The 26938-nt window shown below is 33.4% G+C and overlaps 1 protein-coding gene across 2 annotated transcripts in view; it reads right to left on the bottom strand.

Moving 5' to 3' along the window:
- Positions 1-2054, bottom strand: part of LOC106457212 — a 16441-nt gene extending 14387 nt beyond the window's left edge. For both annotated transcript variants that reach the window (XM_013916605.2, XM_022383046.1), the window contains exon 1: positions 1889-2054. The gene's annotated coding sequence lies outside the window, so the exon portion shown is untranslated. The remainder of the gene's footprint in view (positions 1-1888) is intronic.
- Positions 2055-26938: the final 24884 nt, after the last annotated feature.

Raw genomic sequence — 26938 nt, 5'->3', positions numbered from 1 at the left:
TGAATACATTCCAGCAAACTTTGGTAATAAGGCGCTTTGAACACATTCCAGCAAACTTTGGTATTAAGGTGCTTTGAACACATTCTAGCAAACTTTGGTACTAAGGCGCTTTGAACACATTCCAGCAAACTTTGGTATAAGGCGCTTTGAACACATTCCAGCAAACTTTGGTATTAAGGGCGTTTTGAACACATTCCGGCAAACTTTGGTACTAAGACGCTTTGAACAGATTCCAGCAAACTTTGGTACTAAGGCGTTTTGAACACATTCCAGCAAACTTTGGTATTAAGGTGCTTTGAACATATTCCAGCAAACTTTGGTATTAAGGTGCTTTGAACACATTCCAGCAAACTTTGGTACTATTCATGATTGTTCTTCTTATGAGTAGAAAGTTAAAAATCCTTAAAGTTATCAATCATGTACTAAATGACAATAATCCACCTATTAGTTTATTTCTAGGAAAGACTGTTCAAATGTTACTGAAAATAAAAAGTCGCATAGTAGTTAAACAGTGCCATTTAAAGGGTTATAAACATATAACTACATCTTTTAACCAGTTTCTGGAGTGAAGTAATTCACGTATGATGTTACACACTAGAAAATTTAAAGTAAATATCTTAAATGTTCTGACTTTCAAAAGCTACATTGTCTACGAACAGATAATACTACACTATTATTATTTATTTATTTATTTACTTTAACATATATTTATAATTTGTAAATTAATGACCAACTTGTATTTATTGCATATAAACGAATAAAAAATCTGGTTTATATTTCAAAACTGAAATTCATTTTTGGTGTAGTTATACAACTGTAAAGAAACATAAGAGCCTCGTTTTTATGTCAACGTGGATGCTTTTTTGTAACTATGTAAATCAACATACCAGTTTCATCTGTATGTAAACATATCAGTCACCATGTAAAACTGTAAATTAAAACACTGACCTTCCTATCTATATCTAAAAGTAACTTAAATAATAATTTATAAATGAGGTGTCTACACTGCTCTATCTTGTGAACGTGATTGAAGTTTTTAGTTTATGAACTATTGCGTTACATTCATTGGATCTCATTTATTTGATTTTCCATTAATTGAGTTATAACTCATTTTATAATTTTGAAAAGTATATGAAATTTGGGTTTTGTCTTCAAACTCAAAAATAACTAAACAATTGTTACGAAATATTATCGTTGATATGGTTTTGTATTTCTTGCTTTTTAAGAAAGATTAGAACCAATAAGTAATTTCTATACAAGTTTAAATATATCGGCACAAGTCGAAGTGTTTAATGAATAAAAATTCACTTTTTACTTTAAAAACGTATGAGTTGATTAGTCGCATAATAAAAGTGAAAGGTAGTGAGCATCTTTTAACGAAAATACATATTATATATTAATACTTCTGAAAAACGTTTAGTTTCAGAATTCTGCCCACTTTCAGAAGAAAAAAAAAGCTTTTTGAAAGTTAGCCTCACCTCTTATAGCTCTGAATAGGTTCAAACACGTGAAACTTACTGAAAGACAGGTGAAATGAAACGACGTGGATCCCTTAAAGTATATGAAGAATACTTAAAACGACCAAAAGGCATCATGTGTAAGATAGAACAAATAAATATCTATACACCTTAACTTTTAGCTCATTAGGCTCCTTACCCCGTATTTACAACCTTACACTATGTAGATTTGTTTTTTTTTAATGTACAGATGTAAAAATCTGTGTCGTACCTTATTCTTTGACCATGTGTAATTTGGATTTCCTTGTGGTTTTTAACTGCCAAGTGTTGTTAGTGAATGTAAAATATGATGGAAATATTCTTGTTGCTCAATAATCAAACCCGTTATATTTCTACGATTAAACTTCAACTGACAAATTGGATATAAATACCTTGATTAATCCTGGCTAACTTTCCAGAAAGTTAATTTTTTCTCACTCGATATTCACAGTCAGAGAATTCAATAACATCCGCCTCTCAAGCAAATTCTTCATGGTGTACAAAGCTTGAATTTCTCCAGTGATTGTGACAAGTGCAAGTGCTCTACGAACCGGGAGTACTTTTCCTTCCGCTCCGGTCATAAGCCATCGAAAAGCAATTGGACGATTCCAAGTTCCATTAGTGCTAGGGAGGTTGAACATTACTTTTATTTTTCACTTGCGATGACGTTATCACTTCATAATGGCCTAAGGTCAAGTGAAAAAGTCGAAGATTATGTGATATGTTTTCATGAGTAAGTTCTAGCCTTCTCACATCAAATATTTGTAATCACATAGATATCATTTGTTTAACAAAGGTGAGAAGCTGCTGATATCAGATATGTTATTGTTGTTTTTTACTGTCTTGGTAATGTCTACATCCTTTTTTAGCTAGACGGGTGGGAAATACATACTTAAATACTTTTTAGTTTATATGTTGATGGGTATCAGTTGTGTGGCACCATTTATTTGTCTGTTTGTTTTTTTCAGGATTTCTAAGTTAAGTCATCTCAGTTTCACTTCTTTTTTTTACAGGAATGTATGGTTTTGAGGCAAATCTTTATATTTCTATAATGATTTCTTAGTTTTGTTTAAATAGCTTGATTTTCGATTATCATAGATTATAAAAAGTTATGAACAAAAACTTTTCATTTTCTCCATCCTTCTCATTTCTCCTTTTATTGTCTTCAATTATATTTTCTATATAACAATAATTTTACTCCTCTTTTTCGTTCTTTTTGTTCACCCATTTCATTTTATTTTATTTTATTCATAAGAAAAATTGTAAAAGGCATTAGCTGAGGCGCAAATTTGCCTAGGAATGCAAGATCAGTAGGGGAGCGGCCATTGCCAGGCACGTTAGGCACTTGGCGGCAAGTACGGGAAAACGGAATTGATATGGCTTGTAATCTGATATTGACAGAGGTCACTGTAAGGTGTTAGGAAACAGAGACTTGTGTGCTTGTACAAAAATAACTTACACTAAAATCCCAAGTACACGTGTGTTGCTATGTCAGTTGCACCTCTGTTCGAAAATAAAACAGTTTGTGTAATTAGTTTGTAGTTTTAATTAACTTTCATAATACGTGATTTTGTTCACCTTTTCTCAATACGTGGTTTTAATTAACTTTTCTCAATATGTGGTTTTAATTAACTTTTCTCAATATGTGGTTTTAATTAACTTTTCTCAGTATGTGGTTTTAATTAACTTTTCTCAATATGTGGTTTTAATTAACTTTTCTCAATATGTGGTTTTAATTAACTTTTCTCAGTATGTGGTTTTAATTAACTTTTCTCAATATGTGGTTTTGTTTAACTTTTCTTAGAATAGTCGCAGCAGAATGAGTGAGTTGGACAAATTAATGGCCAAGATATCAAAATAAAATATCACTTAAGGGAGATTTTACACAAAACTAATTTCAAATGCATGATAACGACTTGGAAACATTCAATACTACATATTCAATATAGATATTGTTATTTAATGATAGAGGAATGGGGAATGCTCGGGAGACTTTGAAAGCACGATGAGACCACGTCATTTTTCAAAATGTCTGTTTTTGCTACAATCTCCTTTGAGCTGAAAGTGTTTACATTCCTCGTTGACCTCCTATCCAATGCCGTTAGTAATATGACCCTGAGTTTTCTACCAGCGTTTCAACTGAAGAATGCGCAACTTGGACGGAGACTCAAGTTTTGTTGATGTAACATGAAGCTAGGGCTGTCTCTAACACAGAATACATAGATAAAGAGGTATGACAAATCGAATGATAAAATTCCTATGTTTCATCTTCCTACAAATCAGTCACTGAAAAGAGGTCATCCCTCCTTACATTATTTTTCGAGCGGACACAAATCACACATCGCCGTATAAAATGCCTCACAAGTACAAGTGTTGTCTTGCACATGTAGTACACTGCACAGGATGGTTTAAATATGTTAATAAATAATGGAGAAGACTTTTGAGAACGCCCATAAAAACAGACGGTATTTGTTAACTGAACGTAGAGAAACAAAGCACACGGACGAAATTTAGCTTTCACAAATGATTCTGCATTTTCGATAGAAAATTTTTCAGATAATATTACAAACACAAAACACAAGGAAAAATAATTTATGTGACAGAACAACTTGTAGGTCTTTATACGTAATCACGTCAGCTCCTGCGTGATAATAAATGCTGCCACGGGGAAATGAAGGCTTAGAGATAATATTCCATTCACCTCTGTTCCAAACTCTTGAACTCTAAGATTCATCTAGATGGAGCTTAAAAAGATAAACTACAGAGGAAGTAGGAACCTCATTGGTCAATATTACGTGAAACATTACCCTATATTAACAATGTTTTATCCAACACAGATATTTTAACATGATATAATGCTAATCCCGTTAAATTAGTAAACAAAAACTTGATGTTTATTCATACTTTAGTTTCTGTTGTGTCTGTTGATGTCACAACTATAAACATTACATAGATTATTGTTATTATTACTTTTCTGGCTTATACTAAGTTTTTAAAACCAGATTTTGATAAGTTTGACGCTTATTTCATGTTTTTATGCTGTTTGTTTGTTCAACTGTGGATTTATTGGTTGAACCACATTTATTCCCCCGCCCATAGGGGCATTGAGAACTTTGACTGGATCCCCTTTTTGAAAATGGGTAAAGCTTAAAGCGAATAACCATCAGAAAGAGCTGAAAAGTTTTAATACCATATAATCTAAATCCCAATATTTATGTGTGCAGATTAGTTATGTTTTTAGAAATAGTGATGTTGGTGTAGCCAAGAGTATTGAAGTAGCTTTAAAGATTTTTTTTTTTTTGTAGTTTCTGACGACGTTTGCATCATTCCTGATAACATTTGTGTTATATTATGTCCGTTTGAAGACTGCAAATACAGTGACAAAACCACTGCTACAAAATAATATCAATCGTCTCAATAGCTCATTTTATACAAATTAGGTAACTGATGATCTGCCATATGATCTGAAATGCAAATGATTGGTCGTTTAGCCTATGAAGGGTAAATGAACAGTTAGTAAATGTGGCTTTACTTCGTAACATTTTATGACATTTCACTTCAATAGAGATCATGACCAGCAAAGGACAGCCTGGTACTAATGTTGTTTTCTTAAAATAATATTATTGGTAAGGCCCTGAAAAGTTTTTTCAGGACGTCTTTTTTTCTGAAATAACTTGACAAAAAGTGACACACTTCTCAATAACTTTCGTACACGGTTACTGGGATTAAAAGGCTTTTCACTCAGCCAGTTTTTCTTCTTCAAGGAGAGCGAGTCAACTTAACATGCTAAGGTAGGTGGTATTAACAATTAGGTTGAATTCAAAGCCAATTGCATCACCATAGTGTGGTGCAAAGGGTCATAGGATGAGTTTTCGATCACTTGTGTCATTAGTGGTACTTTTACGCAACATGTATAGGCTGGCAAGTCTCAATGCTTATTCCTGCTCAAACCACACTTCCACTTCTACAATATTTACTGAGATAACCAGCTTGGGTTGTGCCTACTTCTAGAGTCTCTTCTAATAAATAGGAGCTTGTTATTTGGCTGTATCATGAAGAGAGGTTCATCCGTAAACAGAATATTACCATACAAGCTGTTGAACCACTGGGTGCTTTTAGGCACCATTGCAGGTGAAAAGATTTGTGTATTGCCATGAGCAGAATGAATCTTATTGGGTGCCTAACATACAGGTTAGTGTTATGGAGTTTCTAATCATCTATAAACAGAGAATCCAGCTGCAAACACCTCGTTCAATCCTGAAGCCTGTACTGAATGATTGCAGCGAATAATAATTAATAAACGGTGATTTTTTCTTATGCCAAGAATGATATTCTGAATTGTCCAAGGGCCTGAACAACCATACAATTGATATTCAAGAATTTACACATTGTGTCAGTGACAGTTTGGGAGAGTTAGATCATATTTGCAACAGCGCGCTATGATTGGCTGGCTTCCATTGGTCAAGTGACTCTCCACATTAGATAAACATCCAAATGTTTAATTTGAGATATGGTCATTGTTCGTGAATAACTTAATCTATTTGGATGATGGGGCAGATTCAGTCAGCCTTTAAAATGTTATCATTTACTTTATTACCAGATATCTTCACAGTCGCCCCATATAGCTACAAACTAAATAATTCGGTGTTTTTAATAATTAATTGTTATCTTTATTATCAATAACTTACCAGAGAACCTTACTGTTGTGACTCCAGCTTTCAAAACCTAACCAATGTAGGATTATCATTCCACGACCTCCAAAAGGAGATAGCGTACCTGCCAAGTAATGACTAAAAATTCAACACTTTGTATAAACTTACTCCAATGTGTTTTTCACCAGTGTTGGGATTTTCATAGTATGAACGTATCTGACTAATTCAATTTCAGTATGCAATGATACCAGGAAAAACATTTCATGATTGTTGATTAAAGCTACTCCATTATATAAAAGCATTGTTATTTGAATATCAGTTTGAAAAGGAGATACTTTAAGTAGACAGGACCAAAAGCATGCAGAACGAAATCAGCTTAATGATTATCTGGTCCACGTGTTATACGAAAACTGCCTAGACTCAGAATAAACAAAAGTTTTGAAAATTTATACATTAAAATAAGAAGGTAGAAAACGCATAATATGTCGCAAACCACAAAAGTGATACATATCTGTCTGTTTATTCACTTGACACTGCTTTTAGGGTCCGAAAACCTACCTTCCTATATTCATGCCAAAGTGACGATTATGTACGAAGTAATTTACCTGAAATTTTAATATTTGAATAAACGACATGCTATGAGTGAAATGGAAGAACAAGAACAAAACAAACAAAAACAATATTCGTTTAGGACACCACTCAAAATGTAAACAGTTCCCAAAAAGATGGTATCATTGATTATAGCTTTATTCGAATATCACTTTACAGAATATAATAGCAGCAGGAGTAGGAAGGTTTCGGTATTTAGTTTTTTAACGTAACAATTTATTATATATATTAGACTTAAAAATGTATAAAACATATAAGATATTACTTATATTGTGGTTTTGAAATATTAGTTTTCATATAAAATCAGAACTTTCATGATTTGGCTCTTTTAGTTTTTATAAGACAATGATAGTTTAGCATTTATATAGCTTTGTTTTGAAATGTATTTTTCTGATTTTGGGTTTACTGTATTTCGAAAAACTGCTTGCTTTCACTAGTTTTTGGTTTAATTTTCAAATATCTATTCAAACAAAACTCTTTTTGTTTTTTTCAACAAGGGAAGGTGGTTCCAAATATAAGTATAGAAGTAAAGAATAAAAATTTAAAACAAAGAAGTAAGTGTAAAGATGGCTAATATCAATCCTTCAAAAACAATGCAAACAAGATAGTAGGGGGTGGCATTTGCATCATCCCTACATAATAGGGATTATGTAGCTATTATGTAGGAATAATGCAAATGTCATCCTTACTATCTTGTTTTCATTGTTTTTGAAGGATTGATATTAGCTATCCCTACATTTACTTCCTTTTTGAAAAGTTTTTCTTTACTTGTTTGCTTGTTGTTTTTTGTTTTTTTTTTGACTGTAGTGTTTCAATAGACATAGGAATGATATATTTATAACTTAGTTTTAAATACAATGAGGTTCCAACTGTAATATTTATTGTTTACCTATTATTGGCTGGTAATTCCTGTTTCACCCTGTACTTAAGTATTTTAAAGGAACACCAAATTTCTGAAAGAAAGCTAACTTAAAGAGTTACTGATAACGTTGTTTACAGTAGAATCGGGCCCGGCAAGGCTAGGTGGATAGGACGCTTGACTCGCAATCTGAGGATCACGGGTTCGAATCCCCGTTCCACCAAACATGTTCGCCCTTTTAGCCGTGGGGACGTTACAATGTGACGGTCAATCCCACTATTCGTTGGTACAAGTGCAGCCCAAGAGTTGGCGGTGGGTGGTGATGACTAGTTGTGTTCCCTCTAATCCTTCACTGCTAAATTAGGGACAGCTAGCGCAGATAGCCCTCGTGTAGCTTTGCGCGAAATTCAAACCACTATAATTATATATTTTTTAAATTACTACTGGTTATTGGTAATACTTATAAAAGCGGGTACTCCATTTGGAACTATGTCACCTCAATGAAATTGGTTGACACCATTGTTTTTGTTTTTGAGTGATCATGTAATAAAAAAGAAGCAGACGAATGAAGAACAGGAAATTCAAATTTTTCCTATTATATTTACAGACATTCCCATAACTTGTGACTCAGTTATTACATAGATATTGTTATAAAAGAAAACACTGTATAGTATTGTAAAGTTCTGATGACCTATTGAGATATTTGAAATACCATTTCGTTGAACAATCCGAGTTAACCCTACATAGGTAGTGCTACCGCCTGTCTGATTTAGTTATGCCTAATTATGCATTAATTTTGATTGACCATTTGGCAAAAAGCTTTTACGGTAAAATTTCAACAAATGTGGAATATTTATACTTGGTTAATTTATAGGGAAGTTATTATTTAAATTGCACTATATATAATGTTTTTAATTTAAAGTTGGTTATAATTTAACTTGCCAATATGCAAAATTATAGTCCGAAAGTCTTATTTTCTGTACAATATATGATATACTATTTAGCAAGTGTTAAAAGTTAGAACTATTTCTAGTATGCGTATAAAACTGTATTGCACTTTAATTTAGAAATCTGAAAATTATATTTTCAATTCGCTAAGAATCAGTTAGTTTTATTTTTCTTTGTTGACAAAGGTATGTAAATTTTGCCCCTTGCATTTTCTATTGTTTCTTGAGTAATACTGAGAAGGTATTAACTAGCAGTGTAAGAACTCACTATTCCTAAAAAAAAACAAAAAAACAGTGACTCAGCGGTAAGTCTGCAGGCTTTGATACATGCGGGGGCCACAGTACAGATAGCCCATTGTGTAGTTTGTGTTTACCAACAACCAACCGACAAACCCTAAAAAAAACGAAAAATCGAAAAGTATTCTTAACTTTTGATTAGTTATTGTAATAGTTTTCTAAACAGCCTATAGAGGTAAACAAAATGAATATTTTAATATTATTAAAACTTAAGTAAGTGAAACTATTTTGATAAATTTCAAGCCATAAGAAGTTTAACAATAATAATATTGTGATAATAAAAGCTGATTAAAAAAAAAGAGTCCAGTTATGCCAAACAAATTTACAAAACTTAATTTTGATTCAGCTAAATCTGCTATTTTTCCATATTTTTCATAAAGTACATAAAAATTTTGTTTTTTATTAGTAGCTTGAACCATAGGTAGATGTAGTCAAGTACTTAAATATTTTTTAAAACATATCAATAATAATGAAAATATTTTCAATATAGTTTCGAGTTTTGTAAAGAGATACAAAAATTCAAATTTAATAGCAGAGTTTAGAGTCTTGGTTTTGGTGTTATATTATTTATATTAATAATAATATTGAAAAAAAGTTTGAAGCTTATAATATCACCGGAGCGTTTACATATTTATACGAAGATCAAGAAAATATTCAAAGAGTGTTAGCTAGTGTTACGAATAATATTAGATATGATTTTCTTTATGATACTTAACTGATAATATTCTTCATAAATGTTATATTTCAGATACTTAAAATTGAGCGTTCTAAATTATTCTTTACCAGTAGCAACCTCTTCCACTAGTAAACATGTCTGTATTGTTTTAATTAGTTGTGTAAGCTTGTAAATGAAACTTATCCACATATTTAATTAAAATTTATTTTACATTTTCAATGGAGTTAACAGCATTTTCTTCACGTTTAAAGATATAATATTGCTTCAGAAAATATCAAATGATGTTTACTAATTTACATATTCTAGTTATTCACTAGGTGATATTGAATCGAACACTGACTGTTTTCAAACATTTTTTAAAGGCCATTGATGGTACGAACTCCGTATAAAACAATCTATAAATTCACAACTTAGCTGGCCCCCCAGTGGCACAGCGGTATGTCTGCGGACTTCCAACGCTAAAAACCGGGTTTCGATACCCGTGGTGGGCAGAGCACAGATAGCCCTTGTGTAGCTTTGTACTTAATTAAAAACAAACAAACAACTAAGCTGAGAGTTTGTTACTTAAATTGTAATGTTGTCTGTCTTAGAAATGTAATCCTAGTGTTTGAGAGTAGTCTAATGGGCCACGCAGTTACTGTAATCCGCCACACTCTTTTATGCGACGACACCAGCATAGCCTGCCCGGATCTTTCTACCAAATGAAATCTGCTAAGGCTATATTTGAATTAGACAAAGTTCTGTTCTATGGGTTATATACTTGTTGAGGTGATAATAAAGAACAAATAGACACGTATAATATAGTTACTCTGCTATACCGAACCATTAACAGCTCTGAAGCTATATTTCAGCTGTAGAAAATCGTTTTCTAAGGCCACATTCTAACCAAAGTGCGAGTTGAAAATATCAGGATGTTAAAGTAGAGTACGCTTTGCTGTACCAGAGAGATGTATGTCTGACCTACAGAAAATGCCCATTGTTTTGGTCATGTATTATACAGAGATGGTAATTAGACCGTAACATGAACTGTATTGCACATAACATTCCTTGTGTCACCCTAGGGTATTCATAATATGCTTAACAAGTCTATTACGAATAAGTGGTAGAAAGTTTTGTCCTCAAATAGTTTAGTGTTTCAAATAGGGGTGTTCAACTATACAGGGCAATACGGTGATTTTATATATACATATATATAGTATTATGAGTTTTATATAGCTTGTCCCGCTAGGCCTCTCAGAGGCATAGTGGTTAGCGTGTGACTGTGAACCAGAGGGTTCAATGTTTGCTTACCGCTGCCTTCAAAATCTTGTTCTCAATTTTTAGGGCCTTCGGTAGGTTACAGTAATGACTGTTAAGTCCTACTATTCGATTAGATTAGTCCAGGAGTTTCAGTGGACCCTGTTGACTAGCTGCCGTCTCTTTAATGTGTCAGTTCACAATCTGATCATAAATTTGATGCTCATTTAAAACAGACTAAGAAATAATTCTGTTTGTTATTTGAAATGTTAGGAAAAACAAAAACAGTCAACAGTATTATTAGCACATAGATAAATATTTTTACACGTACAATGAAAATAATTTAATGTTTGGAACTCCTGTTTTAGTCCAAAACTGTGAGAATTGATTTACTGAAATTAGAAAAAACAACAAAAAACTACTGACTAAGGAATGAAATAACATTCTCTAATTATAAGCACTACAGAGCACTGGAAATTTTGAGTTGCTAAAACCAGGTAATGATGGTGTACTAGTAAAGGGTTTTGTTGTATAAGGTATGTTGAATCCATTTAGACGGTCGTGACCTAATGATTAGCGCGTCAGGCTACGGATCAAAAATATCTAGGGTTCGAGACGTGATTCAATAAAGAAGTTCAGCAACTTCAGCTGCGGGTGCGTTATAAAAGTCAAAGTCAATCCCGTTATTTGGTTCAAAGAACTGGGCAATACAAAAGTGGTGATAGGCGTCGCTTATTGACTGTTTCACCTGTGTCTGGTCATTAATTGTGGACAACTATACGTGGATTCTAAGGGTCTCATACATAGTCTTTTAGCCTAAGTACCCATAAGATGCCTTTCAGTTTTAAAATGCCAATTACAATTTTTGTTGAATACAAAACAGATTTTCTTCAAGATGTTTTCTTTGAAAGCTTCATTTTAACATATTTAATATATTGATTCTGAAGTGGTCGTCCCTTGTAGGTCAGCGGTAATTTAACGGATTTATAACGTTTAAATATGGGGTTCAATTCCCCCAGATGGACAGAGCGCAAATAACTCGTATGGTTTTGTGTTGAAAGAAACAAACTGAAATGGTTAATGTAGCGCCATCTATCAACACTTGATAAACACAGATATTATTTTTCATCGTGTCATATGTATGGTGGCGACATCTAGCATCTAGTTTATTAAATATCACCGCCAGATAACTGGGATTATTTTTTATACACTGCAAACAACTAAACGAAAACCATATTTTTCACATTGTTTACAGTACAAATATAAGAGCGATTGTTTAGTTATAATTTACTAGTGTTACCTGCAAATGAATTTGAGCCCACAGTTTATAGCAGCATTTAGATGAAAGTCATTGTTTTCCCACAGCTTGCAATGAGATGAATTGGTTTTAAACAGAGTTAACAAAATTAAAAGAATTTATGGTTTAAAAAATGACAGAGCTTGATTTTTCATAAAAAAGCATTTATGACAGTGATATGAGGTTATTCGCTTTTGTATCACAACAGTTAAACGACAGTGGTTTTTGCATACAGTTTACAGCTATTACATGAGAGTGAATGTTTACGAAGAATTTACAATTGTTCGCTCAGAACAGTTGCGTGTATACTTTGATAGATTGTTTAGGCAGAGTATTCGTGATGAATATACTGGAATTGACGGCAACTACCTGTTGTAGAAAACACAGGTGTAGAGGACGACGTTTCGAAAGTCTTCCGTCTAGACCTCAAGACTTTCGAAACGTCGTCCTCTACACTTTTTTTTTACAACAGGCAGTTGCCGTCCATTCCAGTTTACTCATCAGTTGTGTGTACACTTTTCAGAAAAGCTAAACGAATGAAGGCTGTTTTTATTAAGTACAATTCTTAACAGACTTATTAGGATATATTATGTGTGGTTTATGACCGAATGTTTACACGTAGTTTTCATCATCTTATCTAATAAAGAATTACTGTTTCGTGACTATAAAAAGCTATAAAACTGGTATATCAACTAGATTTACTTAAATACAGCTAACATGATGCAGGTTAATTTGATTCGATATTTAAACCTTTAGAAATGAAAGTTTATTCAATGTGATTAACGTTCAATCTTCTAACAAGTAGTTTAAAAAAAAACAACTTTTGCATGATATTGCCTGTTTATATACCTTTTGCTTGAGAAAAATGTGAAAATTTTAGAGGAGTTTAAGTTAATATTAATAAATACTGCAAAGTCAAAGAAGATATCCTCCTCTCCCCCCCCCCCCTAATTCCGGTTCTTTTAGGTTATACAGCTTATCTTTAGTATGCAAAGATGACAATACAAAAATATGGGATATATATATATATGAAATATTAACAATTTAAAGCTTTTATTATGTAAAACTTCCCACAAAGGGCAAACGACACACAAACACTATTAACTTCATGTTTGTCCTCGATACTAAAGGACCTTTTTACTTAATGAGTTGTAGAAAGAAACAAAGACATTACTCTGTGTTTACGATGGAAATTTAATTGAGCGTAAATTAATTTCAAAACTTTGTCAGTACGTGTTGGGACAAAGCACGGAAAGTTACACAAGAGTTTATTCTGTAACCGTATACTTACAACTTAATATCTGGGTCAAAAGAAAAGTGTTCCTTACACATCGACCTGACATTTTGAAACAACCAACTAAAATTTTTTATGAACACGAAAATATTTTCGGTGACTTCTTCCTCCTGGTATATTTTTACGGATAATCATATTCAGGGGCGTGAAAATGGGGGGCGGAGGCAAGCAGGGCTTCAGGCCTTCCAATATATATAATGTGTGTGTGTATGTGTGTGTGTGTGTTTAATATGTCTCCCCTCCCCCCAAGTATAGTAAATTTCAAATTCCTGCGCACGGCCCTGTTCATGTTTTTGTTTTAACCAAGCAATACAAGTAATTGAACGAAATTTTCCTAAAAGTACATCCGCTTTGTGGTCATTTGGTATCAAGAAATCAGCACATAATTTTAATTTTTTGGCATATTTTTCTATTTTCGTCATTCATCAGGTAGTTACATGATAATCAACGTGTCCATCTCAGAATAATCTCAAATCATGAATCATTGGATCCACTTGGATCAAAGATACATTTATCCGACTTTATGTTTTCAGTCGTTTCCTATTTAAATGCAGTTTTCTTCCAAAACTATTATTATGAATAACCTTAAACTGAGAAACGATTTGTAGGCTTTTCGAAGCCTCTTAATTTTGATTTTTAAATATCTATTATTATGTGTATTCGAAATACATTAAGTGGTGACGAAAACGAAGGTAATTTCTTCACCAAATAATTGGCTTATCTTAGAAGAGTTGGCAGGGCGTGGCCTAGTAGTTAGCTTACCTAGAATATGAATCCGTAGGTTAAATGTTCGCTGTGCAATTTGCCTATGACAAAAACACTGGGGAATGTTGTAATATAACATTAAAAACGATATGAATAGCAAAATAAAAACAGTTAAAACGGGATGTGGTTAAAAAAACGGGAATTAAAATATCCACAAAGATTTTCCAAATGCTGATGTTTGTGTCCTTCGTGGCACCATGTGTTTCAGTAGAGTAGACTGTTTTTCTGTCTTTTGTTTGTTTTGAATTTCGCGCAAAGCTACACGAGGGCTATCTGCGCTAGACGTCCCTAATATAGTAATGATAAACTAGAGGGGGAAGGCATATAGTCAACAACACCCACTGTCAGCTATTTACTATTTGGTGACAAGATGTTGAAAATACACACAGTGTAAGACTAGAGGGAAGGCAGCTAGTCATCACCACCCACCGCCAACTCTTGGGCTACTCTTTTACCAACGAATAGTGGGATTGACTGTCACATTATAACGCCCTCGCAGCTGAAAGGGCGAGCATGTTTGGTGTGACGGGGATTCGAACCCGCAACCCCGCAGATTGCGAGTCGATCGCCCTAACCACCTGGCCATGCCGGGCCCTTCTGTCTTTTAAGAAAACTTTATGGACTTTCAGTACTAAAAACTATAGACTTCTTTTTTAATTTGATCTGGAAACAAACAAGTTTGTAATCATTGAAATTGACGGCTGATTTTAAGATACTATCTGCAGATAAAGGCGATAGCGTTACTATTCAGGATTCTGGAGAATATAATAAAAAGGTCTTAGATATCTTAATAGACTCTAATGTATAATCATACAACTAAATAAGAAAAACAGCTTAGCTGTGTTGAAATATTTTATAGGTACCAGAAATTTAACAGATAAACAGTGCTAGTACTTACATAGTTCTGATGGTCAAATTCCCTTATTTTATGGGTGTCCAAAAGTACATAGGGCCTGGCAAAGCCTGATGGTTAGGGCGCTCGATTCGCAATCAGTGGGTCGCAGGTTCGAATTCCCATCACCGAATATGTTCGCCTTTTTCAGCCGTCATTCCCAATATTCATTGTAAAAAAAAAGAAAGAAAGAAAACAAAAGAGTAGTCCAAGAGTTGGCGGTGGGTGGTGTTGACTAGTTGCTTTCCCTCTAGTCTATCATTGCTAAATAAGAGACGGCTAGCGCAGATAGCCCTCGAATAGCTTTGCGCGAAATTCAAACCAAACAAAAAATACATAAATATGGTTTACTCCTATGACCTATTGTTTTGTTTGTTGGGGTTGGGGTTCCTACATACGTGTTATTTAAGATTCTAGATAGCATACTGAAACCGTTAGTAAGTCAGTCAGTCTGAATTATATGTAAAAAAAAAAAAACTGATCAGTGTATAGCTAAATTAAAAGAGCTTCTAGTTCCTGAACATGAACGTATGGTTTCGTTTGATATAATTCATTTGTTTCTTCTATTCTCATTCAATTAGTATTAGATATTATTGTTGTTTACTTGACACAGAACACTAATTTATTGTTACGTAATTCTTTAATGGTTTCTGAGATACACTCGGCGTTAAAATGTTATCTCGATGTTACCTTTTTTTAGTATTAGATATTATTGTTGTTTACTTGACACAGAACACTAATTTATTGTTACGTAATTCTTTAATGGTTTCTGAGATACACTCGGCGTTAAAATGTTATCTCGATGTTACCTTTTTTTAGCATTAGATATTATTGTTGTTTACTTGACACAGAACACTAATTTATTGTTAAGTAATTCTTTAATGGTTTCTGAGATGACACAGGACACCAATTCATTGTTACGTAATTTTTTGGTTTTAGAGATATACTCGGCGTTAAAATGTTATCTCGATGTTACCATTTTTTAGCACTAGATATTATTGTTGTCTAATTGACACAGAACAGTAATTCATTGTTACGTAACTCTTTAATGATATACCTGGAGATATACCTGGAGTTAAAATGTTATTTCGAAGCTACAATTTTCTCAGACGTTTGTTACAAACAGCTCCATGGCGCTGCTTTGAGATCTCCTGTTCCGTTTTTTGTAGCTAATCTAGTCATCGAATACAATGAATCGTTACGTTAATTTATTTTTCAAAACGAGTAAAGTATTGTGGAAGTTACAATGATGACATTTTTTGTTTTCGAACAAAACAAAATTTCATCTTTGCTTGTACATTTAAATCTCAAAATGATTACATTAGATTTACAATAGAGAAGAAAAAAATTATAGTTTTTACCAATTTTTAGATATCTTTATTTCTCAGACGAGAGAAAACAAATGTGCTACTAGTATCTTTCATAAATACAAATAGGTATTTAGCATTTTCTTCACATAATCCTAAATCACATAAACACGCTATTGTATCTACATTGAATCACAAAGCCAGTACAACCTACAAGCCCCCCAGTGGCACAGCGGTATGTCTGCGGACTTACAACGCTAGAAACCGGGTTTCGATACCCGTGGTGGGCAGAGCACAGATAGCCCATTGTGTAGCTTTGTGCGTAACTTCAAACAAAACAACCTACAATAATCCAGTATAGCAGACGACAAAGAACTATTTCTTTCAACATATTTTGAAACAAATGGTTATTCAAACACTTCCCAGAAACACGCCATTTCACATGAAAAGTAATTACTTCCCAAAAACTAGGAGTAAACTTTTTTCTAATCAGGGTTTGGATGAAAAGTTATCTACAATTCTTTCTTCTGTGAATAAGGGTGTTTCTTTTAAGCCTCGTTATTCACTTAGCCATGTTTTGGTGCACTCTAAAAATATGTCATTTCGTAAATTGGGTGCTGTTTATCAAACTGGATGTAAAAATTGTGATGTTAAATGCACAGGAAAAATGAGACGATGATTAAAGGTTATAATACGGGAACACAATCGTGCCACACAAAAAATGATAATAAATAGAGAAAGTTTAGATTCTGCATTTTTAGAAGGATGGTGTATAGCAGTTTCAGGTCTGTCTCCTATTAACAAACATGTCGTTCGACATCCCCATGCTCAAGTGTACAAACTCTCATTACCGTTTAAGGACAAGCCAACAGATGGCGTTGAATAACCTTAAATAAACATGTAATTACAAATTTTCATAGTTTTATAGATCAACTAAATTTTCGCAAGTGGGTCGAAAAGAAATTAAAGTTTCTGCCCGCCCTTGGTTAACTTTCAGGCCCCTAAGGGACCTGAAAGATCTTAAACCAAAATAATTGCCAAGATTCAGTCTGTCAGATTCTTGAGAATCACTGCCGGTGGTAGTCGAAACATCAGACTGGCGTTATTCTTTTAACTAGTGTGACTTAAAATTTAGATTTCAGCAATGAGTATAACTAATTTAATATCGTCATGGTATTTTGCTTAATTTAGACCAATGGAATTTCTTTGATATGATGGTCATAATTATCTTTTCACTATATTGAAAAGAGTGGGATTTGTCTATACCTTTAATAATGTAACAAAACTTTACTTTAAGGATGTAACACTCTAACGTATAATGGCTTTATCACAAAATGTATAGCAGTTAAGAGTACAAGGAAGTTTGCTATCAGCTTTACTATGTGTCGAATCTTAATCTCAGTTGATAATCCAGGCATCTGGTATTTTCAATATGAACGTACCTTGTGCTTAACAGGGGATAAACGCTAAATTTCAGGCACAACTGTCCTTAATTTAGAATCTTTGACCAGAAGAAGGAGAATCAATTGGCAACCTTAGATTTTTTTCCTAAGAAGCCCGAAATTAGGTTACACACCATGCGAAACATCCTTCTGAAAACAGAAAATGCTGATAGTATGTTGTTAGACTTTAATGTGTGTAGATACGTCCCATCTCAAACCTTTCATCAAGGTCTTTGGCTAGTGACATAAATGCCTTGTCAAATATATTTTCATTCTCTGAACATCATCATCCCGGTGGTAATCTGTAGGCCATCTCAATAAACATTTTGAGAAGTCCTTTACTTCACATACTATCATATCTTTGCAGTTGAGATTCACATCTAGTTTAGCAATGTCAAGAACTTTATTAGCACAATTTTCAGTGAACACTTGAGGCAGAGTGTCACGGTGCTTTTTAATTTTTTATTTTTTGGCAAAATATACATAGGTCCAATTAACACTTGGAACTATACGTCTTGTCACTTTACCGGCTTGGCCAGCTGTTTGAATTTCTTCCAAGATGTACCTGGGCCAACGGATTTGTCACAGCGTTTCTGAAGTCTACTTAGATTTATTTTACTGCAGAAAGATGCATAACACGTTATTGTGTGCCATTTTGGTTCTTTTATTTCAAGCTGGTCAGTTACAGGTGCCAAATGTTCAAAAAAGTCTGAAATTTTGCTAGCATCATGTTGTTTACAAACGACGACTAATGCCTCTTTAACCTTTTCAATTCCACTGCTATATCCATGTTTTAATTTGGTGTCTCTCTGCTGGACCCCCCAGTGGCACAGCGGTATGTCTGCGGACTTATAAAGCTAGAATTCGGGTTTCGATACCCGTGGTGGGCAGAGCACAGATAGCCCATTGTGTAGCTTTGTGCTTAATTACAAACAAACAAACAAACTCTCTGTTGACAAAACAAGCAAACATTCCAGTTAGTTACAATAAGACGTCTACACTTGATGGGAAGCACTGCAACAGGTCCAGTGTTTCTGTCATCATCTTTGTTCTAATTACACCTGTAATAATAATAATAATGCATTGAATAAATAATTAAAATACTGCTGCCTTTCAAAATATTTGTCTTTCTTTTTCAAATACTATCCTCCCAGTGAGATGCACTTATTCGTCTTTACTTAATTGGAATATCTGTAACTAGTTCCAGTTTTTCTGCTTCAGTCGTCTTTTAACCTGTACCGAAACCTGTAAATTCATAAAATATACATCAAATGAGGAATTCAAAATCACAAAAAAATGTAGATTACATTGCTGTTGAAAAACAAAATTGAAGGATAAACAAGAGGAAATCCTCAATAGCAGCGAAACTTGAAATTATTTTAGGCAAGATTAGAGTAAATTAATCTATGAGACTTTTTTTTTCCTTTCATTAATTATATTTTTGTTCGCCAGCAATACCAATCGTGGTGCGCACGTATAACCGATCCGATTTTATTACTTATCAGGATTTTTACCAGCCTACCTTCAAATCGAAATTCTTTAAAACAGGATAAGAGTAAATTAATCTATGAGACCTTGGGCGTGGTCAAATACATCAATCGAAAGGGTTTGACCTCCCGAGGCCAAAACTGTAATTACATATCAAATCGATCAAGAGATGACGAAGGTATGTGCTAAAAGTTCGTACTTGAAAAAATAAAATATAACTCAGAGTCGTTCTATGAGCCGCTATGCCGCGGCAAAAAACATATTTATAACAAAAAGTTTAAAGTCTTGACGATAAAATGACAGAAATGTACTTAATGATCCCATTACGACTGAATATAATTGAATCCACATGTTGGTTGCTTTTACTTTCTTGGATCGAACAAAAGTTGTAATTTCTGGTCTTTACCTCCAGACAATGAAACTGGGACTGTGAATATCCTATTGAAAGTATTGCCATGTGGTTGGGCGGATTACATTAGAAGACACAGTTATCGTTTGTGATATAATTTCCAGTCATCTCTCAAGTCTCATGTTTCCAATGGGGTAAAGGAATTAGATGGGATCTCTGTATACAGGTTAATTTAATTATGTCTTATGATTTAGTAGGCAGCGTTGGGGGGGGGGTGCCTCAATGACGATGCATTGTTAAGGAAACTTCTTGTAAAAAAAAATGGGAAAAACAATGCTTATAAACTTTTTAAACAATATCATTATTTTGATCTTACATTATGTTTAACATTATGTTAACCTGGTTTATATGGGTAAGCAACAATCAGTTAGATGTAGATTAAGCTATACAACTGCGGAAAATAATACTCATTTTTATTATTATTTTTTTTTAATGGCCTTATGTTAATAATTATATATATATAATTTATAGTTCGTACATTTTAACTAAATTTTAACTGTTTTTGGTAGAAATATTAAGAGCATATCAACAGGAAGAACACGTACTTAATACTAGAATATCATACAAAAAGCATATCAACGTATTTAATTGTCAAGAATTGTTTGAGCGCATCCATTATAATACATAAATCAAAGGCTACATTTTAATTTTCAGAAATTGTGAGTAATCGCACTTATCTATAGGGTATTTAAATGCTTTTTGTTATTTGTGCATTGTGTAATTTCACGCCCTCTTCTAGGAAGGGTTGACTTTTTAAAAAAAGGGAAGCGAACCTGTACCGCTACTACCGGGAAGATTCTTTCTTTTTTTTTTTTTTAGAATGTTCACCAAACATCCGATCTAAATCTCTCACTTCTGAAAAGTTTTAAGTTCGCAGAACGGTATGGTACCTTTAAAAATTCTTATGGTTTAAACGCAACCAACTTGACAAAGAATGAATTCTTCGCTTTACAAGCAGTCTGGCACGGGTTGAAAATATTATTAGCAGTAAGTCCGTAGACTTATAACGCTAGAAAAAGGGTTTCGATACCTGTGGAGGGCAAAGCACAGATAGCCCATTGAGTAGCTTTGTGCTTAACTACAAACAAACAAATTTATCACCAATACAAGTAGGGCTTGCGGAATAAAATAGCACGTGTACTAACTAAAACGTCTACCCGGCAACTAAAATCACTGTCCAATCTGTATTCCTTCTGGAAAATTCTAGCATTATAGACGGTGCACACAACTCAAAAAATACACGTGGACCAGATTATTACATTTTTTAAGATTTAGTTTTAATGTAATGAATTATTTAATATTTCTCCAAGTTACCAACTTGATGATAAAATTGGTAGGACAAAATTAATTTCTTCTTGAATTAATTTGTTGAAACCTTGAATAATTTATGTAATAGGGAAATTTTATTTAAAATACGTCGTGATTGTTTTACGTCAACTTCAGTGAACTAACAACTAAAGTTTCATGCATAATGAGATGTAAACATGTGTGCTTATTTCTCTGTCCTTATACTAAACCCAAATTCACTGAAAAGCATCAATTAGTTTCAACCAGTCGGAGCTTTTGCTAAACAATTGGTAACCTTTTACAATTTTGTTATGGATTAACACAAAGAGTACTCAAAAATAAGTTTTATTTTACAGTCAGTAAAACTGGAAGGACAATTAACTAACTGTTCAAAAACTAGCAAAACAAAGACAAAAAAAAAAACTGAAAGATATATTTCTTTCCCTTAAAAAGACATAGATATTTACATATATAAATGCAAAGTACACCCAGCACCCTTTCTCAGCCAAACATTTATTGATTGCACTCGGCTTATATGGGTAATTGACAGCTAAATTAACTTATTTGGCTATGATTTGGGTTCTGGTTGGTATGAATCTTATTATTATTGTTCAATAGATTTTGCCTCCTATTTGTCAGCGGTAAACTTGAGGCCTTATAGCGCTAAAATTCAGAGCTCGATACCCGTAATTGACACAGCGCAGACAGCCCATTGTGTAACACTACACTTAACAAACTAAAAACTCAGTCATTTCAATAGTTCATGGATTGGGTAGTGTAACCTAATATTATGATAGAGCTCATGACATGAAAAGGATAAGGGGGACAGAACAGTTTTTTTTTGACAAAAGAGGGCGTCATTGCGAAACCAATGGAAAAGGAGAAGTTGAATCATCTTGGTCAAACGCTAAAGTTCCCTGCTTAAGCTGCAAAATTCCAATCACCATGGTTTCCAGAGTCATGCATCATACTACTTTCACATCTCAGTAGAAAATTTTAGTTCACATGTTACTACAAAACCACAAATCTGGAGAACTTCAGGTATATTGTTTGTTTGTTTTTGGATTTCGCGCAAAGATACACGAGGGCTATCTGCGCTAGCCGTCCCTAATTTAGCAGAAGAAAGGCAGCTAGTCATCACCACCCACCGCCAACTCTTGGGCTACTCTTTTACCAACGAATAGTGGGATTGACCGTCACATTATAACGCACCCACAGCTGAAAGGGCGAGCATGTTTGGTGGGACGGGGATTCGAACCCGCGACCCTCAGATTGCGAGTCGAGCGCTCTAACCATCTGGCCATGCCGGGCCTTCAGGCATATGTACTATAGATTACCACACACCCAATAAGCCAAATCAGATCCGACAATGTGAAATAAACCAGACTTTATGCATGTATGCGTTGTTAGTGGTCTCTCAATCCTTTACGTATACTGCAATGAGTTTCTGTTTTCATTTTCATTAAGTTAAAATTGAAAAACTTGATTATAGACAAATCACTCTTATTTGAACTAAAATGCTATCTTTTAAGCCTAACAAAAACATAATGTTTAATGTAAGCTTAATGAATATACAAAATAAAAACCTTCCAAGTAATAGTTTTATTACTGTCTCTTTCTATAGTTTTCAACAAGGTCGCTTTTATCTTAAAGTTATTTATTTATGTTTGCTTTTGTATGGCTTCCCCAACTTTCCATTAAGTTCATACTTTATTTTCTTATTCTACTACCGACGTAGCTGAAGAACTACTGGATAAAACACAATGTTGATTTTTCCTCCTTATATTTACGCAAAATTATCCTTCATTTGTAACGGCTTCATTACTGACACATTAAAACTACCGTTATCTGCTAGTTGTTTTTGTTAACATGACATCAAATGCTCTAGATGTAGGTGTGTAACTTTTAAGAAAAAATCAAAAATCTGTTGTAAAAACTTGTAATGGCTGAACGTATTATATTTCTATTATTACACTTAAATAACTTTACAAATAGAATTAGTAATCCTGCGCTGTAATTAAGCTTAGTTAAATGTGAATAATTAAAATAAACCAGGTTAATTATACCCTAAATGTATTTAAATATGTCCTATTGTAGAGAATATGTTCTATATCATAACACAGAGTGCTTATTCTGTTACTATTAAACTTCTATATAAGTTCAAGAAAAATCAGGACTACGTAACAAAGTTAAATTATAATTTAACTATGAAAAATACAATCAATGAAAATGTGTGTCACTTATGTAATCCATTTTTTACTATTATTTTGTTTTAAAACTCCTAATCAGATTCACACATCCTTCTAATCGTTTGTCATAAAAAGCCAACACACTTACTAACTTCCTTCTCTCTAACAGAAATAACACACATAAATGTTTCGTTGGATGTTACTTACTGGTGATAAATATTTTTTACCCAACAATATTTTGTTGAATTTTTAGCAAAGCCTAATTTTAAGTAATTAACTAAATAGAAGGTAGCTAGTCATTGATTCGTAAACAGTTATGTAAGCAAACTTGCCATAAATATCGCTTCTAAAAATAACTTACTTTAACACCAGTTCTTTATTACTATATAAATCATAACTCCCATATTAACAATAAGCCACGCTTCAAGAAAAATATTTGCAATATTTTTTGCACTATAAAAAGACTATTAATCTTACATATATAGTTATAAGTATCAAGACTCCTTAGCAAAAGGTCTTTAAAATAATAATGAAAATTCACAACTGGGAAAGGGCAAAAGTACAAATCAAGAATCTTTCATTAAAATATATAAAAAACCAAGTAGTTTCTTCAGAGAAATCCATAAAAAATTAAAAGGTGTATAGTTTCACTAATAAAAATTTTGGAGTCTCCATAAGAACAGAAAGACTACTGTTATATATCTATTTCTTCAGTTTGTAAGGAGGTTGTTTTCACCTTCCAGTAATTCTCCTAACCTGGGCTTCAGGTTGGCTGTTATTAGGTGTGCTGCTGGAATTCATCCTATGAATAGTAAATAAACACCACCAAGCTTAATTTTGAAAAATTACTTAGCAAGGCTAAGGGTGAATTGGGTTATCAAGATGTAGAGGATGTTCTTGTTGATTTTTCAATGAGAAAGTCCTTACGATCTTGAAAAGCGAGCACCATGTAGGACCCCCCCCCACCCCACACACACACACACACATCTTTTGAAGATGTGCTAGAACTTCCACTTGGGTCTATGGATTTTGTTGTTGTCACTCAAGTGCTGATAAATGTACTTGGGCTTTGATGTTTGGTACCAGAACATCTTGTAGAATATTCCAACAACCTTCTGTTAGGAGATAGATGAGACAGGGGTGTTGGAAAGTCTTTGGTCTCTTACTGGCCATTTCACCATTAGTTAGTTCCGCTGCATTGATTTCCTTCAAGCTCTTCAGTGAAATATGATTTACAAAGAAAACGATATAACCAATTATAAGTTATTCACCTGCCTTTTTTTACCACTGATATTCTATACCAAAATTTTCAACATTATTTTTTGGCAAATGGCTCACTTAACTTCACTTATAATGTGAGGTTACTTTAAATTTTGTCATGAAAAATCCACCCTTTAGTTATCAATCTGTATTAAACCTTTCGCATTCGGCTCCTTGCATATCATATATATTTAATCAAGTATTAGTGGCCTCTTGGAGCTATCATAACGCATAACCTGTAATCTATTATCCAGCCTTCTAGCCTCCAATCATCAGCAATTTCATTTACTTACCTAAAATGTCCATATTTTTATCTCTAAGCTCATTCTTGGTTATCAATTACTTTTCATTCTTAGATTCCATATTATAAACTTTCAAAAACAACCCCTAGGTTTCTTCTGTCAACAGCTTGCAACTATATCTATTTCCCTCTCCAAATCTTCAGCTTTCTCTGGTGAATCTTTGTCCATCCAAATATTATATCAGTATGTTAAGGTATTAACTTTGTAACATGTTCCACTGGATGCTCAGATCTCAATTAATGTTGAATCTTATAATTCAGTACCTAGTTGTTCTGCAATAAGACGTTTCTTAATCTTGCCAAACTGCAGTAATCGTCAGTATGTAAGATGGTCAGTGCTCGAACAGTGACAACTTAGCAAGAGAAACTCCATAAGTATAATAAAAGAGGCATACAGTATAATTGCATATAAATATACTATAAAATTATTACTTCAATAATGAGCCACTAGTTAGAACGAAATTAAGATTTAAGAGTACTTTGCAAAACAATAACATCACGACTAAATTAAAAACTAGCCTTATTAATGGTTAATAGAGATAATACTTGACATTGAGTGAATCAGCACGACATTAGCTGTACGCAAATGTTTCGATTAAGGCTATGTCAGTCAGTAAAATATCACTCTCGAGACGTTCTTCCATGCTCAAAATTTTGTTAACACAGGGGACAAAATTCATATTTGCATTAACAATGGGAAGGTTTTCTCCTCCGTTCCCCTTCAATTCGAACTTTGATACCTGTATCACGACTGACTTGTTCCTATTTAACATTTCTGTTATAATTTTATATGTTGTGTGGAGTTATGTGGAGAATAGTTCATACAATCTTGCAAGAGATGAGTTTTTCTTCTGAGCATCATGAGGTTAAGAGTGTTTCTCAGTAGTTTTGTACACCATCATAAAATCACATCAACCATTTCATCATCCTTAACTAATTCTGACAGGTGTACTTTATTGTCAGGACTCAGTGGATTATCTAATAGTTTTGCGCTACCTTTTTATTATTTTTGGTAAGTTTACATTTCAAGTGCTCTTTCAGCATTGATTTAAAAACTATCACAGCTATAACTTCACTTGCAAATACGATTTTATAACCTTTATTCACGCAAGTTCAGAATCTCTTATAGCTATGAGCGGCGTAGTGAATGCGAATGTAATAAATGTAAAGGAAAATAACGCATTTTTAGTCACCTTAGTGTTGAAGTAGCAGAAAATACGGGGATCCAACTATCGCGGATTAAGAATACTATGCTGTAGAAGCTGAGGAACTTCAACGTTAACTTCTAAAAGCTGATTTTATATATCAAAACTGGATTATTCAAGAAGTGCTGAAAATATCATAAATTTTATATACATATATTTAGGTAAACTAATAAAAACGTAAGATCTCCACTGGCAGTTATAACGAATTACTTTGTTAGATACACTAAATCGATAGAAACCAGTTATATATCCTCATATCTCCACTTTTTGGGCCTTAACTTTTTATATACAAGTTTATCGATTGATATTTTTGTGAGCATTAAGGAGGAATTAATTTCCTCATAAACTTAAGTGGTTTTAAAAGTTTACACTGAAAAGGGAATTCCAAACTGTTATTTTTATTTGACTTCGTCTTCATTCCTGAGAAGCCTCCCAATGGCACAGCGGTGTGTCTACGGACTCATACCGCTAGAAACCGTGGTGGGCAGAGCACAGATAGCTCTTTGTGTAACTTTGTGCTCAATAATAAACATCATACATCAAACACCATTCCCAAAATGAAAAGTTTATAAAAATAAAAAGGTTAAATTATATTGTTAAACATTATTATCAGTCTTATAGTGATGTCACACTATATAAAGGTAAAATTCGTCTATCTATATACTACTAAAACTCTGGGATTGTTTGTTTGTTTGCTTGTCTGTAATTAAATACAGCAAAAACGGCGCACAATAGCTCCATACTTGTAATGAAATGAGAATAGGAACAGAATAAAACAAGATTCGTTAAAATCAGGCAACGGATTACCGAGTTAGCGCCGTTTTTCGGGTCACTTTTATGAAACTTTCTAGCATGAGTAATTTTACACCACACTACCGTTCTTTACAAAACTTCTTCGTTCAAATCTATTTCCCTGTCAATGTTCCCATTTTCATTAAAAGGCGTAAGATGACAAAAACAAGATCTTGAAGAATTTCTCAATAATGTGCCTTGGTTATGGTAGGTAATTCGAAATGAGAAAATTTTCTCA

The sequence above is a fragment of the Limulus polyphemus genome, unplaced genomic scaffold (assembly GCF_000517525.1).
Source record: "Limulus polyphemus unplaced genomic scaffold, Limulus_polyphemus-2.1.2 Scaffold304, whole genome shotgun sequence".
NCBI classification, from domain to species: Eukaryota; Metazoa; Arthropoda; class Merostomata; order Xiphosura; family Limulidae; genus Limulus; species Limulus polyphemus.
This window is presented reverse-complemented; position numbering and strand designations above follow the sequence as displayed.